Below are 6,923 nucleotides of genomic sequence, written 5' to 3'. Positions count from 1 at the left end.
GCTGTTTTTACATAAGTTTTTCTACTCAGTTTAAATCCCCAATCGGATCTAAAATGATAGCAGCAAAATTCTCTTTAAAGTCCATGGAAAGAGAACAAGAAACCGACAACCGAAAATTAATTTATTTAGTATTTAATAATTAAGTGGGCTCAAAATCGGTCCTATCTGACCCTACCTTAACACTGAAGGTACTAAAGTATACAGCGTTTTAATATTCTATTTTATCATTAGAAAATGCCTCAAGTGTTAAAATACTTGAAGAAGCATGCAAAAGTCAGGAGCCCTTGTGCAGCAGGGCCCGACTGCACAATCTGCCAGAACACACTTTTAAAAGTAGATCAGGTAATACATTAACATGTGTGAATATTTTTTGGCAAGTAATCCAGTTTTAAAAATATACACAGACAGACAGATATAATCTAATAACCTGAATATTAAGCACACGTGTATCATCATATTTAATTACTGTATCATTTTACCTTTTAGCTATGTGCAAATTGTGCAAATGATTGTGCAGATGATTGTTCAATGATTGTTCAATTTTTATTCAACAACAATAACAGTTAATAATTATCAATTAAATAAAAATACAGGGATAATGAAACTAGGCCCAACCCACCAGACTGGTATGGAATAAAACCTGACAAGTCATTTTGTTATAGGAAAAGGGACAACCACGAGATATGTGTGAGTTTCCTGTAATCCACTTACACCACAGCAACCGATTGCAATTTTACATGATAGTTTACTAATCTTGTAAACTATGATTAGACTTGTGACTGCAGTCTTTTAATAGTTTAGGATTTCCTACAGCCTATCTGAGGCTCCAATAACGCCCAACGGCCCAACACACAGTATGACTGCACAACAATCCCTGCTATCCGTTATCACCCAGATGAGGATGGGTTCTCTGTTGGGTCTGGTTACTCAAGGTTTCTTCCAATTGACATCTCCGGGGGTTTTTCCTTGCCACCATCGCCCTCGGTTTGCTGATCAGGGACAATCTGAGCATTTTGTTTCGTAGACATTTTTCACTTTTTATACAAATTACCTTAATTTTTCTTTGATTGTGTGAAGCTGCTTTGCAACAATTGTTAAAAGCATTATATAAATAAAATTTAATACAATTTTAAACAGGATCTAGCTCAGTAGTGCTGCCATAACGAGGGTTGTGAGTTTGGCTCTGAGTGTGCTCTCACTCTGGGTGATAATCTTTATGGTCAGTGTGCAGAGCAGGAAAATTCATAATGATCAAGACCCATTGTAATATACAGTACATCAATTTCAATTTGTTTTTGATTGACAGACTGAAACTCTAACTTTAAATATTGCATCTTACTGTGTAGTTTAACCGAATATTAAGCAATCATCGATTGGCTCCGTTAAACCATTGATCGAGTATGGAATTATAACCAACTCCCATTACTAACAGCAACCCACATTCACCCGATTCCACAGAGAAGTCACTGATTAAACAACAACAACAAAAACTGAAGCATCACATCAACATCACATCTTCTCAAAGGAGAAGAAAGACTATCAGCTCCTTCATGTCTCACCAGTACCTTCAAACATACATTACCACAAGGATCATGCTTGAGAAGTGACATCTCGAGTTTAGGAAAGATTCACCTGTTCAGAACGGCGCCGGCAGATTGGATCTCTTTACTCCACTCCTCAATGTGAGCATGTCATGTCTACAGCTACACACCTTAAGACTGGAGTGATTGTCCCCATTGCTCATTCTCTTCCTGCCACTTTGGACTTCAGCCTCTTGCTCCCCAACACACCCACCACTACATGACCCAGTTGTTACGGTATAGGGTTCTGCAGAACAACAACAAAGAATGTAGAAAGGCAAACTAAAATATTTAGCCCAGGTCCACGAAGAAGAATTTCAAAAAGTTCTTGATACATTTGAATATATAATACCCAACAGTTCCCCATAGACTTCCACAGATTTTTAGTTTAAAAAGAAAACTAGTTTAAACACACATCTGTTTAGAAAGACGTGTGTTTGCCCTGTGATGGATTGGCACCCTGTCCAGGGTGTCCCCCGCCTCATGCTCTAAGCCTCCTGGGCTTTAGGCCCCCACGACCCTGAATACAGGATAAAGCGGTATAGAAGATGAGTGAGTGTTTTCCTTTTTCACATATGAGGTTTATCTACCATAAAAATCGGATGACAAAAGAAAAAATATATTAATATATAAATAGAAGTTAGAAGCCAAGCCTGGATATTTAATATAAATTTTTGGAAAAATAAGTGTATGAACATCAAATAAAAATAAATCAGTAATTTCTTTTAAAAGCATATCATTTGAAGTTAAAGGTTTGGATTTAGATTTTTTTTTGTTCACATCATGCTATAGTCTTTTCCTCTTTGTCAATTTAAATATTTTATTTAAAACAGCCAGAGATGACATTTCAGTGTCATTTACTATACATTGAGTGTCTTTTACTTTAAGGCGAAACTAGATTTATTTATGTTATTTGGTCTGTTCATCCTTTACATTGTGAATGAGTGTGTGTTTGTGTGTGTGTGTGTGTGTGTGTGTGTGTGTGTGTGTGTGCATCGCCTCGAACCCTAAGTCTCCTGGGACTCCAGTAGATATACAGTACAAGATAAAGCGGTATAGACGAGTATAGGTATAGTTCTGGTTTAATGCTGGCTAAAGAAATTGGATAATCTAAGTTTTAAAAAAAAACCAATTTATTCCTTCAGTCCAGAAACCTAAAAAAAATAAAGGGGTTGTGAGAAAAAACTACCCGCAGGTTGTTAGATCATCAGCTCAACAGCAGCAGCAGCTCAGAATCCCCAATTTCTGAAAATCCCACCAGTGTCAGCCAAGTATCTACCTGCTGTTTGCTTTTCTGTAGTCCAGCACCTCAGACCCTCACCTCCTTACAGACTACTCCATCAAACAAATCAGAGTGTGGTAAAGCTAAGGCTTGTGCAGATCCCGAAAAATGCGCTGAAAATACCAGTACATGTCCACCTGACCAAGCTCTGCTTCAAACACCATACAGAAGAAAGCACTAGACGTCCATGTTCAGACGTACAGGATAACTCAAAGCCAGAAAACCACAGACTTAATAATATACAGTATTAACAACAGACACAATAAAAACCTCTTCAGGAAATAAAAAAAAAAACGAAATGTTTTATCTACTCTGAGTGTATCAGCCATTTAGATATTGGAGTTTGATTCTAATGGATCTTCACACAACTAGTCAGGATGCCCAAGCACTCCTTCTATCTGTAAATCCAGGAAGAAGCTGACAAGATGTCCCAGAAGCTCTGCTGCATCCAAGCAAAAGCTTGAGTGTGGAAACTTTCCTGACCTTGAGACAAACGTTGAGCGTCAAGAAGACAAGTCAGATATGACACCAGAAATATCCCTGTGTGCCTCAGGAACTCAGACTAATATCGACTCTCATGAAACCAAGCAATGCTTCAAACAACTCAGCCAGACACTTCCAGACAGTCCTTCCCAAACAGAAATGAGATCAGAGGCTTTCCTTCAAGTCCTGTTTAAGACACCATTGCCCAAAAGATCAGCGAAGCCTCAGCGCACAGAGGATTTCGAAATGCTAGGTAAGTTATGCAAGTATGGACAATCTTAAATCTCCAGCTGAGACACCTTATTTAAAGACCAAATCTCTAAAATGGAAGAAAGCTCATAAACAATATATATACTCAGCAAAAAAAAGAAACGTCTGACTTTCAACTGTTTTTACTTTCAGTAAACTTGTTTATTGTGTAAATATTTGTATGACCACTAAAAGACTCAACACCATAAGACATAAACTAAAAATGTTTCACAATGTGTCCCTGAATAAAGGGAGGCTCAAAATCAAAAGTACCAGTCAGTATCTGGTGGCCACCAGCTGCTTGAAGTACTGCAGTGCATCTCCTCCTCATGGACTGCCTATTGCGGACAGTCTGAGCACTGATGGAGGGATTGTGTGTTCCTGGTGTGACTCGGGCAGTTGTTGTGGCCATCCTGTACCTGTCACGCAGGTGTGATATTCGGATGTACCCATCCTGTGCAGGTGTTGTTACACGTGGTCTTCCACTGTCTCCCTGTAGCGCTGTCTTAGGTGTCTCACAGTGCGGACATGGCAATTTATTGCCCTAGCCACATCATTGCCCTAGCCTGCAGCATGCCTAATGCACGTTCACACAGATGAGCAGGGACCCTGGGCATCTTTTTTTGGGTGTTTTTCACAGTCGGTAGACAAGTCTCTTTAGTGTCCTGTGTTTTTAGAACTGTGACCTTAAATGCCTACTTTCTGTAAGCTGTTAAGGTCTTAACGACCATTCCACAGGTGCATGTTAATTAATTGATTATGGTTAATTAAACACGCATGGAAAACATTGTTTAAACCCTTTACAATGAAGATCTGTAAAGTTATTACAGATATTACAGAAGTTATATTTTATGATTTTTACAACATTATTGTTGAAATACACAGTCCTGAAAAAGGGACGTTTCTTTTTTTGCTGAGTGTATATATATATATATATATAAGGCCTGTTGCTGTGGCCACATCTAACTACAAAGAACTGGAGAAATATTTTCAACTTTCCAGCCTTCACAGTCATGAAGCATCTCTAAGGCTTGAAAATTTCTTTCCAGCAATCTCTGCGACAATGCATCACCCAGCCATGAGTTCACAAAGAAGTCATGAAAACAAGCCTGAGAGCAACTACAGACTCGCAGACAGGCAGGTCCCAGTTCCAAGCATGTCTAGTCCAGTTGATAGGATCAAAAAACAGAAACTCAGTACTCCACATGCCCACGCACTCCAGAACAGCCTTCCAGCACTTCCAGCCCAGAGCTTACCCAAGACATGTTCAGTGCCATGAGCCTCTTTATGGGTATACAGTACAGCCAGTCTGAGGCCAGTTCCAGATGCATTACATGCTGTCCAAGTCCTAACTTTGACTCTTTGCCCTTCGGCTTGTTAGGCAGCCAGACATGCAGAAAGAAGGCAAACATTTCAGGGCACCAGAACTATTCTGTCAGGATCGAGCCTGTGTAACTCATCCTAAACTCAGCTTAAATCCATTTTGACAAGATCAGCCATAACATCGCAATGCAAAACATTATGCAGAGTATTGTAATGGTTCCCCTTGTGCCACCAAGGGTTGCTCTGGCCCCTTCAGGCATAACTCCACAAGACCTTTAGTGGTGTGCTGTGGTGTCCAGCACCAGGATGTTGGCAGTGGATCCTTTGGGTGCTGTGGGATTTGGGGTGAGACCTCCATGGATAGGACTTGTTTGTCCAGCGCATCCCATGGCTGATTGGAATCTGATTGGGAAGTTTGGAGGCCAGATTGGTGGCCAGCATTGACTTTTTTGGTGACCAGGACTTCAGAATTGGACCTTATGGACTGGCTTTTTATTTCCGCAGGCATGGGTGAGCCTTGGGTGTTCACGATCCTGTGACCAGTTTACTGGCTTATGATTGACAATCAATGTTAATGAGTTGTGGTGGTAAAGTTATGGCTGAGAGTTTAATCTGGCTGCTGTACCTACCCAAAAAGGTCTTATATCAAAAGTAGCGTACGTAACATATGAGTATTTCATTTGTACTAATGTACACATTTAAGGAATAAAACATAGGATGTTAGACGAACCATCACAAAGTTGATTAGTTTCCTATAACAGGATTTCAAATCTACTCCCAGAGCTGCTGTTATGAAAAGGTGATTAACAGCTTCTTACTGGAATCGGAATGGAACATTCAACAGCGCTGTTGTATAAGGAGGGTTAAGTGTACACTTGCTTGTGACATTTATCACGAACTTCAAATGGGAGGTTGTTTTTACCTTAGGTAGGAGGAGGCATGCATAAATCCACAGCATAGAAATAAAAATAAAACTGTACCCTATGTATTATTTGCACACATGCCTAATAAAGACTATGTGCTGCATTTGCAATAAGTAACCATAGGATGGCACTGTTGTACAATGATGAAAATTTTAGTTACTTTATTTTCACAAAATGTTTAAGAATAAGGATACATTAAATTTAATTAAAGAAGATATGTGCAGCTTTATCTGGTCTCTGAAAGAAAATCAAAGAACATCCAGAGAAAATTTAACAGCAATTGTTTTAGTAACAGCGTCTGTAACCAAAACATAATCAGAACTAGCACTTAATTGGACTGAAGCTCTTACTGATTGAAACTCTTACTTAGTGTGAATTGAACACCACAGTAGGAAATTGAATAAACAAAACAAAAAAACAAGAATATGAACCATCAGAGAAATGTTAAGCAACCTTCAGGAACAGCTGTCATTTTAGGCATGCTTTAAGTTCCATGGCTGGAGGTATCCATTTCATAGCCATCATTCTAGTTACCATGACAACAGTAGTACCAAGCATGTTACCCGAATAACTGCATCATGCTATAATCTTTTCTTCATTATAGTACTTTATTAATACAGGCTAAACTTTAGAATTATAAAAATAAATTGCACATGGAAACAGCAGAAATATGAAAAAGTGAGAAATTTTAAATGAATTATATTCCCTACTGCTGTTAGTACTATGACTGATGCTGCTCCTGCTACTGCTATAACTACTACGTATCCATCCATGCATTATCTATACTGCTCATCCTGTCTTGGGAGCTGGAAGCATATTCCTGAGGACCTAAGGCACAAGGTACAGTACAGTACATCCTGGATGGGATGCCACAGAACTTATCACAGATCACAAGTGAACTCACCCAGTATGGACTATTAGGAAACTCCAATCTGCATGAAATTTGTTACTACTGTACCTACCATGCTGAAATTAGCTATTAATCAATAAGAGTGCATCCCAAAGTGTTTAAATCCTCCTATACCACAGTGATTGATCATTATTTATTCATTAATTCATTCATTTTGCCTTTTTCTCCATTTA

This window comes from Clarias gariepinus, chromosome 17 (assembly GCF_024256425.1).
Source record: "Clarias gariepinus isolate MV-2021 ecotype Netherlands chromosome 17, CGAR_prim_01v2, whole genome shotgun sequence".
NCBI classification, from domain to species: Eukaryota; Metazoa; Chordata; class Actinopteri; order Siluriformes; family Clariidae; genus Clarias; species Clarias gariepinus.
Note: the sequence above shows the minus strand (reverse complement) of the source record.